This window comes from Myotis yumanensis, unplaced genomic scaffold, assembly GCF_028538775.1.
Source record: "Myotis yumanensis isolate MYYU_CA2020_CCGP unplaced genomic scaffold, mMyoYum1.0.hap1 SCAF_12, whole genome shotgun sequence".
Classification (NCBI taxonomy): Eukaryota; Metazoa; Chordata; class Mammalia; order Chiroptera; family Vespertilionidae; genus Myotis; species Myotis yumanensis.
Genome location: NW_027223763.1, coordinates 15,280,394 through 15,292,472, shown reverse-complemented (window position 1 = coordinate 15,292,472; position 12,079 = coordinate 15,280,394). Strand labels below are relative to the sequence as shown.

The 12,079-nt window shown below is 39.8% G+C and overlaps 1 long non-coding RNA gene across 5 annotated transcripts in view; it reads right to left on the bottom strand.

The window, feature by feature from the left end:
- The window catches only part of LOC139020832 (uncharacterized), a 126,708-nt gene that overhangs the window by 108,304 nt on the left and 6,325 nt on the right, over positions 1–12,079 (bottom strand). The window lies entirely within an intron of this gene.

Below are 12,079 nucleotides of genomic sequence, written 5' to 3'. Positions count from 1 at the left end.
ATTTCTGAAAATACAGATAGATAAATACCCACAAAATGTCAAAGGGATATATGCAAGAAAAAAGATAAATATTCATCCACTCACTCATTAAATATTTACTGTTTTTCAGTGTTGTGATATATATTGCTTATGACTAATCTCAAATAGCATTTGATCTCTATATATCTAATTGAACGTAGATGAACTAGAGTATTCTACCAAATATGCATCTTACTTTACTGTTAGAGATATTGAGTTTATTTTTTTTTATGCTACAGGAATTTTATTTTATTTTATTTTATTTTAAAATAGATATCTACTGAAATCCATGATATTCTTCTAGGTACAGTCAGGGAGGAATAGAAATTTTTTTTAAAAAAAATACACAATTTGCCCTCAGGAAGCCTACAGTCTAGCAAGGGAAATAAAACTATAAATACCTCTTTTGCAAGTGTAGAAGTGCTAAAATTCATAAGGAAGATATGATTAAAATGTCATGGTAGTTTAGGAAAGGGAGTAGTCACCTCTATAAGAACTTTTATATAGTCATATTGACTGTATTTCCATAAATTAGTGATGAATTATGGCATAGTCATAAAAACTGGAGAGTTTAAAGTCACAATAAGTTATTATTTTAATCCTCTTTTATGGGAGGAAAACTGAGGCTTAGTAAGTATTCTATAAAAGATAAGTATTATTTGCTATTAAACACTAAAATTATAAAGGATATTGATAATGACTGTGGCAGGCAGACCTTACAATGACCCCTAGTGATCCACCTACCCTGGCATTCATGTCCTTGTGTAATTTACCCTCCCCCTTCCCCAACCCACCTTGGGTGGTAAGCTGAATGTAGAGTTATCTCCAATTGAATTCTGCCAACAACCATGTAAATGATGTTGGAAGCAGCTCTTTCCTCACCTGAGCCTTCAGATGAGACTATGACAAAGGTGATGGAATGTTACTGTCATGATTAGGTTATATGAGATTGTGACTTCTGTCATACTAGCAGACTCTCTTTCTCACTGCCTTTGATGAAGCAAGTTGAAATGTTGGAGAGATCCTCATAGCAAGGAATTGAAGGCAGTAATTAGCCAACAGCCAGAAAGGACCTGCATCTCCTCAGTTCAACAACCTTCCAGGAACTGAATACTGCCAACAACCATCCAAGTGACTTTGGAAGCAGATCTTTCCCCAGCTGAGCCTTTAGATAAAACCTCATCTTCAGTCAACACCTTGATGGCAGCCTTGTGAGATCCCCAGAAGTAGAAGATCCAGATAAGCCACGCCCATATTCTTGACCCATAGAAACTGTCAGATAATAAACGTATGTTGTTTTAAGCTACTAAGATTTAAGTTAATTTGTTATGCAACAATAAATAATTATTACACATTTCATACCTGAAAGTGAGGTGATGCCATTAAAAGTACCTAAAATTATGGGAGTGGTTTTGGAAGTAAGCAATCAGTGGATGGAAGTTGGGAAGATTTTTTTGCAGCATGATAGAGAAAGCCTAAATTTCTTTGAACAGTCGGTTAGTAGACATCTGGACCTGGAGGGTGCTGCTCAAAAGCAAGTAAGGAACATATTATTGAAATCTGGAGAGAAGGGATCTTTGTTACATAATGACAGAAAGCATGACATTGCCTCCTCCACTTATATGGAAAACAGAACATGTATTTATGAGCTTGGTTATGTAGATAAGGAAGTTTCCAAGCTTTCTTATTATTATTTTTAAGTTTATCTTTATTGTTGAAAGTATTAGAGATGTCCTCTTTGTTTTTGTTTGTTTTTTTCCCCATTGATCTCCGCCTCCCTACACCGCCCCTCCCAAGCCTTTGCCACACTATTGTCTGTGTCCATGGGCTATGCATATGTGCATATAAATTCCCCGGTTAATCTCTTCCCCCTCACCTTCCGTCTGAAATTTGTTCCATGGTTCTATGTCTCTGGATCTATTCTGTTCATCAGTTTATTTTGTTCATTAGATTCCATATATGAGTAAGATCATGTGATACTTATCTTTCTCTGACTGGTTTATTTAGCTTAGTATAATACTCTCCAGGTCAATCCATTCTGTTGCAAATAGTAAGAGTTCCTTCTTTTTCACTGCTGCTTAGTATTCCATTATGTAAATGTACCACAGCTTTTTTATCCACTCATCTGATGAGGGGCACTTGGGCTGTTTCCAAATCTTAGTTATTGTAAATTGCACTGATATGAACATAGGGGTGTATATATTCTTTCTGATTGGTGTTTTGGGTTTCTTAGGATATAATCCTACTAGAAGTGGGATCACTGGACCCAATAGGAATTCCAATTTTAATTTTTTGAGGAAACTCCATACTGTTTTCTACAGTGGCTACACTAGTCTGCATTCCCACCAGCAGTGTACTAGGATTCCCTTTTCTCCACATCTTCACCAACACTTGTCATTTGTTGATTTGCTGGTGATAGCCATTCTGTCAGGTGTGAGGTGATACCTCATTGTTGTTTTAATTTGCATCTCTTGAATGATTAGTGACTTCGAACATTTTTCATGTCTCTTGGCCTTATTTTTTTTTAAATATATATATATATATTTATAAATAAATATATATATATTTATTTTTATATATATTTATTGATTTCAGAGAGGCAGGGAGAGGGAGAGAGAGAGAGAGAAACGTCAATGATGAGAGAGAATCATTGACCGGCTGCCTCCTGCTTGCCCCCTATTAAGGATCGAGTCTGCAACCTGGGCATGTGCTCACCAGGGATATTTGCCTGTAATTCTCTTTTTTTGTAGTATCTTTATCTGGTTTTGGAATTAGACTAATGCTAGCTTTGTAAAAAAGAGCTTGGAAGTGTTCTTTCCTCTTGGATTTTTTTGAATAGTTTGAGGAGAATAGGTTCTGCTTTGAGTGTTTGGTAAAACTTCTATGTGAAGCCATCTGGTCCAGGGCTTTTGTTTCCTGGGAGTTTTTAAAAAATATTTTTTTTTATTGATTTCAGAGAGGAAGGGAGAGTGAGAGATAGAAACATCAATGTTGAGAGAGAATCATTTATCAGCTGCCTTGTGCATGCCCCCCAATGGGGATTGAGCCCGCAACCTGGGTATGTGCCCTGACTGGGAATAGAACCATGACTTCCTGGTTCAGAGGTCAATCCTCAACTACTGAGCAACACTAGCCAGGCTCCTGGGAGTTTTTAGATTATTGCTTCAATTTCATCAGTAGTTATGAGCCTATTCAAGTTTTCTGATTCTTCCTGATTGAGTTTTGGAAGATTGTATTTTTCTAGGCATATGTCCATTTTGTCCAGGTTGTCCAGCTTTTTGGAATATAGTTGTTGATAGTATTTTTCATGATTCTTTGTATTTCTGTGAGGTCAGTTATTATTTCACCTCTTTTATTACTGATTTTGTTGATTTGGGTCCTCTCTATTTCTTGAAGAGTCTGGTTAAAGGTTCATCAATCGTGTTTATCTTTTCAAAGCACCAGCTCTTGGTTTTATTGATCTTTTGTATTGTTTTTTAGTCTCCATGTCATTTATTTCCACTCTGATCTTTATTATTTCCTTCCACTTACTCTGGGTTTTTCTTGTTGTTCTCTTCCTAATTCTTTAAGTTGTAGGATTAGATATTTTATTAAAAGTTTTTCTTGTTTTTTGAAGTAGGCCTATAGTGCTATGAACTTTCCTCTCAGAACTGCTTTCACTGTGTCCCATAGGTTTTGGGTTGTTGTATGTTCATTTTCATTTGTTTCCAGGAAGTTTTCTATTTCTTTCTTGATCTCTTTGTTAACCCCTTCATTGTTTAATAACATGCTATTTAGCCTCCAGGTGTTTCAATGTTTCTGAGTGTTTTTACTGTAGTTGATTTCTAATTTCATGCCATTGTGATCTGAGAAGATGCTTGATATTTCAATCTTCTTGAACTTGTAGAGACTTAATTTGTGTCCTAACATGTGGTCTATCTTTGAAAATAGGCCCTGTGCATTTGAAAAGAATGTATATTCTCTAGCTTTGGGGTGAAATGTTCTGTAAATGTCAATTAATTCTATCTGATCTAGTGTGTAGTTTAGGATCACTGTTTCCTTGTTGATTTTTTGTCTAGAAAAATCTATCCAGTGATGTCAGTGGGGTGTTCAAGACCCCTACTATGGTTGTATTGCTGTCCATCTTCCCTTAAAATCCTCCAGCAGTTTTTTTAAAATATATATTTGGATGCTCCTATATTGGATGCACATATGTTTACCAGGGTTATATCCTCTTGTTGTATTGATCCCTTTAGTATTAAGAAGTGGCCATTATTGTCTCTGGTTATGGCCTTCACTTTGAAGTCTATTTTGTCAGATAGGAGTGTTACTACCTCAGCTTTTTTTTTTTCATTTTCATTGGCCTGGAAAAGTTTTTTCCATCCCTTCATTCTCATCCTGTGTGTCTTTTGTTCTGAGATGAGTTTCTTGTAGATAGCATATATATGGGTGATGTTTTCTTATCTATTCAGCTACTCTATGTCTTTTGATTGTAGTATTTTAATTATTATGTGCCTAGGTATGGATCATTTGGGGTTCATCTTGGCTGAGACTCTCTGTGTTTCTGGAACTTGAGTGACTTTATCCTTCACCAGGTTAAGGAAAATTTCTGCCATTATTTCTTCAAACAGGTTCTCTATTCCTTATTTGGATTCTTCTCCTTCTGGTACCTGTATGATGCAAATGTTGTTATATTTCATGGTGTCCCAAAGCTCCCTTAAACTCTCCTCCTGCTTTTCAATTTTTTTTTTTCCATTTGCTGCTCTGAGTGGGTGTTTATTTCTACCTTGTTTTCTAATTCACTGATTTGGTCCTCAGCTTCTTCTAGTGTACTGTTGAATTCTTCTAGAGTGTTCTTTATATCACCTATGTTGTTTCAACCTCTCTTTTCATGTTGGTATAGTTATCATAAAGTCCCTTAATATTCTCATTAAGTTCCTTATAATTCTAATTAAATTGCCTGTAGTTCTCACTGAATTGTTTGAGCACCCTATTATAATTACTCTGAATATTTTATATGACAAATTGCTTGCCTCCATTTCATTTAGTTCCTTTTCTGAAGATTCCTCCTTTTTTCACTGGGGGTTTCTTTGTCTCCCCATTTTTGCTGTCCCTTTGTATTTGTTTCTATGTATTAGATCAAGCTGCTATTCCTCCCAGAATTTGTGGGGTGGTCTTATGTAGTAGGTGTTTTGTGAGACCCAGTGGTGCAGTTTCTTAGATCTCCTGAGCTGGGTGTGCTAGAAAAGTATTTTGCTTGAGTTATTTTGGTTCTCCTTTGTAGTTGTGTTTTGAATGTTATTGTCCTAGTCGTGGATGGAATCTCCTCTCAGGCTGGCTGGCTATGTTACCCCAACCACATTGTGCAAGCTGTTATGAAGATGCAGTTTCCAGATGTTTTCTGTCCTTCCTTGATATAAGTCTCCTCTTCAGCTGGACCTCAGTTGGTAATTCCAGGTGAATGTGGTGCATGATAGGCTTGCCTATTTGGCTGCCATTTTCCTGTTTTTTTTTCTCCAAGCTTTCTTCTTGATATTTATAGCAAAATGTAAAGAGAGAAGTGTATTGAGGAAAGATGTATAAAGTAAAATAATCTGCTATTTTGTGACTTCTGGTCCTAGACAAGATGACACAGACTCATTCTTCTCTGTCATTCACCTCTAAATACAACTAAGAATCCAGGACATAATTACAGACAACCATAAAAAGATTCTGAAAAGAGGAAAGAGTTAGGCAGACTGACTAGGGCCCTTAGTACTTGAGGGAAAACATAGAGGTGAATTCCTGGGATTTCTTTTTCTCCCATATATTCCAGACTGGACACCAGAGAGTCCTACAACTCACAACCACCAAAAGGCATAGACCAAAACAAAATTCTCTAGCAAAAGCCAGATATTTCTGGCTGCAGGCTCAGAAAAAAAAAGTAGCCCAGCAGAGATCTAGTGAGGAACCCCATTCCCACTTGATACCTGGCTGGCCTGCTCTGCCTGCACTAGCAGCACCGCCAAAGAGTTGGCAGAGAATTCCATCTAGAAACACCAGCAGGCCCAATGTCTCTTGACCCTCCACTCAGTAGTAGAGGAAGACCTATGTCCAGCATCTCCTGGGCTCCATCCAGTGGCAAAGGGTGACCCCCACCACTACCACCAGCAAGCAGAGAGAGGCCCAGGTTGATGCTTTCCTCACTCAGCAGCACTGGCAGAGATGCAGTAAGAAGCCCATTGATACCATGTGACCTAGAGAGAAGGCCATGGGAGACACTTTCTGTCCATTCACCACCTAGTGGCACTGGCATGGGGAGCCCAGGAGAGCACCTTTCATCCCCTCAGGCAATTCCAGCAGTGGTCAGGCAGGCACTGGGTGGCCCAAAGAACAGGAGGTACAGAGAGGCTCAGGGAAGCACTCACTGCCCCATGGCCCAGAATCTCCCACACTCCACCTAGTAGGACCTGCCTGGGAAAGTGTACTTCACCTCTGCAGGCAGCATTAGCAGGACCAAGCTGGAGCTCTGGTGGCACCAGTTGAACAAAGTGGACCAGAATAATGTTGTATAGGCTCTGAAACCTATATTGTCATTGGAACCACAGCCCAAAAAAGTAAGCCAAGAACTATGTACTAAACATAAATAGGTGACTTCTCCTGCTGAAATAAAAGATTTAAATAGGATCTAAGATCTTAAAACTTAATATTCAAAATGTTAGAATTTTTAAAAAATCACACATCATGCCAAAAACCAGAAAAATCACAATCCAAACAAGAAAAGGCAATCAACTGATGCTAATATAGAGATAAATCAGATGCTAAAATGAACAGCCATAGTCACAAAATGAATAGTCACAAAAAAATGTTACTATAAGCAATTCCAAATTACCTCAAAACAAATGAAAAATAGAAAACTTCAGCAAAAATATTTATTGAGTGAATGAATAATATTTAGCAAAAAAAACATCTGTGGAAGGACACATCTCACAGGCTATCATTTATACAGGGTGGGGCAAAAATAGGTTTACAGTTGTTTGTGTGGAAAATAATACAATAATTAATAAATAACAATATAAGAATGAGCTCTGTGTTTTGCATATTCACGACTGTCAACCTACTTTTCCCACACCTTGTATATTACTTTGTAAAACCATGCCTCTGTTCAAAACTGTTATGATTTCCCATCTTACTCAGAATGGGGTAGTCCTTACTATAATCCCAAGACCCTCATCTCCTAATACTTTCCCTCTAGTTCAGTATATTCTTCCTTGCTGCACCTTAAACTCAGACATGCCTTCACCTCAGGGCCTCTGCCTGGAATGCTCCCTCATTATTCTGGGTTTTTGTTTTTGTTTTTGTTTTTACTTAGAAGTAGTCTTCTCAGTGAGGCCTCCCTGATCATCTGATCTAAATTATAGAGCTCTCTTCCCCCCCGCCCCCAAATTTTAAACACAATTACTCTTTCCTTGATTTATTTTTTTCTTAACATTTATAACTATATAGCATAGCATATATTTTTACTCATTTTTCTTTATTGTCTTTCTCCCCACAAGAATGTAAGCTTCCATGAGTTCAGGATTTCTGTCTGTTTTGTTCACAGCTGTAATTCCAATGCCTAGAAAAATAACTGGCATATAGAAAGCATTCAATCACATGAACAAATAAAAAAAAATGACTGATGACTTTGGAAACTGTCCTCAGGTTTTTAATTCATCTGTTTTTTTTTTATAACCTAACTGGCACAAAGGAGAACATGAGAATTAACACTAGATGGCGCAATATTACAAAGAAAGTAAGCTTAATCAACCTATCCTGTCCTCACTGAATGGCTTCAAAAAAAGTCTAAAATGTTGCCTCCCCCTCCCCAGCCTTTTGATGTTATGCTTGTTGTACAACTCAAGCTTCACTAATTTATGCCCATCTGTATAAATGTTATTCTGCCCTGCCAACTATTTCAGCTCTGCAGTATGCCAGTACGTTACCAAATTCCTCCTCCCATCCTTTGAAACCCCCAACCTATCTTCAACTGAAGTCACCAATACACTAAAGCCCTCAAGTTTCCAGAGCTGTGGTGAGAAAGAATCTGTCCTGTCTGGGTTGCACCATTAGAGGCAGTTACAGATTTTACTTCCAACATCCTCTCTTCCTAGAACCCGTACTGGATCCATGGGCTACAAGGTTTGGGGACATATTTGAATGGCCCCATGGAGTTGTAAGAACCACCATTTCCCTGCATCACTAACGGCTCTCTTACTGGGCCAAGTTAGAGGCATCTTGATTGCTCACTTCCTAAGGACTGGTTATTCCAGAAGATGACTGACTCAGTGCTCATGCCAAGAAGCTCCTATCACTAATCTGCCCTGATAGTTCATGTTAGGCTAGGGTGACCAACTGGTCCCAGTTTGCCAGGCACTTTCCCAGTTTTAGCAAAGGAAGTCTCAGGTTCCAGGAAATCTTAGTCCAGGGCAAACCGGGGCAGTTGGTAACTCTACATTTAGCCCAGATCTATCTGAACTGTGTCCCATAGTGTAAAATTGTTAACACATGTACAGATTTTTCTTCTTTCCTCCCATTCCATATGTTGTCAGTCACCAAGTCTGTCAATTCTAAGTCCTTTGTGGCAAGTATATTCATTTTCTCCTCTACATTCTCACAGTACAAGTTAGTGTAAAATTACTGTAACAAAAAAGAAAGAAAGAAAGAAAGAAAGAGAGAGAGAGAGAGAGAGAGAGAGAGAGAGAGAGAGAGAGGAGAGAGAGAGAGAAAGAAAAGAAAAGAAAGGAAAAGAAAGGAAAGGAAAAGAAAAGAAAAGAAAAGAAAAGAAAAGAAAAGAAAAGAAAAAGACAAGACCACTGCAGAGTCAGAGCCTTCAGGAATGAAGCTTTGGATCATACCACCTGGTATAGGTGCTGGCTCAGTGCAAAGGAAACATGAAATGAGTAGGGGAAGAAGGAAGTGACAAATATCAACTACAGGTCCATGACTAGATAGGAAAAAGGTCTATATCTAAACATTAGTTTCTTCTTTGCTTAATGTATATGTGTGTTTATGTATTTTTATATATATTAACGTTTTCTTCTTCTTTCCCATTATAATTTTACAAATTAATGGAAGGGGTTAACTTTAAAATTTCATCTTTAGGTTACTGAATATTCAAGAGGGACTCTAACTGAAATTGAGGAGTAACTAACATCTTCTAGACCAGCGGTTCTCAACCTGTGGGTCGCAACCCCTTTGCGGGTCGAACAACCCTTTCACAGGGGTTGCCTAAGACCATCGGAAAACACATATATAATTACATATTGTTTTTGTGATTAATCACTATGCTTTAATTATGTTCAATTTGTAACAATGAAATTGGGGGTCACCACCACATGAGGAACTGTATTAAAGGGTCGCGGCATTAGGAAGGTTGAGAACCACTAATTTAGAGATTAATATTAATGACAATTGGGACCTTTTCTTTCTTTTTTTTCAATCCTCATCCAAGGACATGCTTTTCATTGATTTTTTTTTTTTTTTTTAGAGGAAGGAAGGGAAGGAGGGAGGGAAGGAGGGAGGGAGGGAGGGGAGTGAAACATCAATCCATTGCCCCCTGCATGCACCTGCCCCAATTGGGGATTGAACCTGCAACCTGGGTATGTGCCCTGAATCAAACCTCAGAGTATGGAACAAAACTCCAACTGAGCCACACCAGTCAGGGTTGGGACCTTTTATTTTGCAGGGTGGGGGGAGGTGAGAGTGCCTATTTATACAAAGGATAATTATATCTTATTAAAGAAAAGCTGAAATTTGTTATTGACGTATGGGAAGTTGAAATAGATGTAGAAAGTTGTGCATGGATATTGAGTAGGCAAAGTGATGAGCTGTTTCAGTTATTAAACCATTTTTCTTTTGGTACAAACCCATACTTTTATATTCTGTTCTGTGATGCTAGAGCAGACTTTGAGAACTATATTTCAGCTTTGCCAGTTGACTTCCTGTTTAATTCTGCAAGGCTAATGAGAGAGAAAAAAGACATTTCTTTCCTGACTACTAGTTATCAATGATAATGTTCAGCTTTTGAGGGAAGGAGGAGCATTCCTAGAGTCAGCCTCATCATACCTAATCAAAGATATCAGCAATAGTTCAGCAGTAGCCCCTCCTCAGAGGTCTGAGGGGCCTCTTCTTCAAGCTTACTTTTGTCTCCCCTAAGCTAGGAGTGGTAGCTTCATCCTATAGTTCCTATCTCTGGGTTAGCTCACTATCCCCTTTTTTGCTTTTTCAGTTCTCCAAAACTGCATAACCAATTCTTTACATTAAATTCTCTCTGTTGTAAGACCTAATGTGTTTTTTTGTTGTTCTGAGTGTATCCTGACTGAGACAGCCTGCCAACTACCTTCAGTACTAGCTAAAAACAAAGAAATATGGAACAAACGATAGAAGAGGGAAGTGATGAAAATCAACTCTGACCTTGTGACTTTTTACAGCAACAAAAACTATAGAATGAATGCACCTTTTTGTTATGTACATACTATGGGCCCAGTGCACGAATTCATGCACCTTGGAAGGAACTGTGGGCTGTGAGGCTGCAGTGGGCACAGGGGTGGGACTCAGCCCATCCTCCGCACCCCCGCCCGGCCCCTCCCGCGGCAGCCCCTGGTCCCCTGTCTGCTGGCAGCCCCGCTCCCACTGCCACTGCTCCCACACACTGACAGCGCTGGCCCCGCTCGCACCTCTTGATGGTGCAGAGTGATTGGGACTGGTGTTGGCAGCGGGTGCAAGGGGAGCCAGCGCCATAAGCGGGTGTGAGCGGCGGCTGCTGCCCTGATCACCCCTCAGGAGCAAGGGGAGATGGAGAAGCCCTGAGGGATGATTGGGCCGACAGCCAATGCTCACACCCACTGACGGCACAGAGCAATTGGGTCTGGCACCATGCGCCAGCAGCAGTGCAAGTGGCGGCTCCGGCGTTGGCAGTGGGTGTGAGCGCTGGGCGGGACCACAGCGCGCAGGAGCAAAGAATTTTCAGTAACCACCCTGATGACAGCAACCAGCGCCCCACCTTAGTGGGGCGCCCCTGCTCACCTGCTCCACCATCCCACCATAGTCAATGACCACCATGTTCCGTGCATGCCCCCTGGTGGTCAGCACATGTCATAGTGACCAGTTGTTTGGTTGTTCTGCCGTTCGGTCTATTTGCATATTAGGGTTTTATATATAGATAGATTAACCAATGATTTCTATGCTTTTCCCTTCCCCTTCTCCTATAACTTTGTATGGAGTGTTAGTTAGTAGAACTTAATCTACAATTTAGTTCATAAGTCACCAGGCCACAAAGTCACATCTGGACCTGCTGAAGAGGAATGAGTATCACCAGTAAATCCTGAACTTGAGAAGGATACAGTGACTAATAGGACTTGGAGTCTGTCTTGGCTTGGGAGAAGGAGAGAGTGTTTCTGTTCGCATAACGGAAAAGTATGAAGGTATTAAGCATGGGTAGAAGGGTGTACTTAAATGTTGAATAGCAAAAGCAATGGACTTTGGCTCAGTGGATAGAGCGTCAGCCTGTGGACTGAAAGGTCCCAGGTTCGATTCCGGTCAAGGGCATGTACCTTGGTTGCAGGCACATCCCCAGTGGGAGGTGTGCAGGAGGCAGCTGATCGATGTTTCTCTCTCATCGATGTTTCTAACTCTCCATCCCTTTCGCTTCCTCTCTGTAAAAAATCAATAAAATATATATATTTTTTAAAAAAGCAATGGGCTACGTAGATTCTGAGCCCATATCTCCTCAAATCCATTCTTTGCCCTTTCATTGCTCTGCTCTGTACTATATTAACTGATCTTTCTATTGTCTCCATAGAATTACCTCTATTAACTGGCTCACTATCAGCTGCTTTCTGAAAGGTTGGAGAACCAGGAAGGGAAGGAATAAACCAGGATATTTCTCTCCCTCTCTATTCTAGGGAATTCTTTGGTAGTGACTAACTCCTTAGGGGCCGTAGCTCCCACTAGAATTCCTAGCCTCCAACGGATGACCCCAGCTCTGGGATTCAGTAACACAGCCTTCTTATCTTTGTCTTTCCAGGTTACAAGCAGTGGCTCTTCTGCTGTTACTAATATC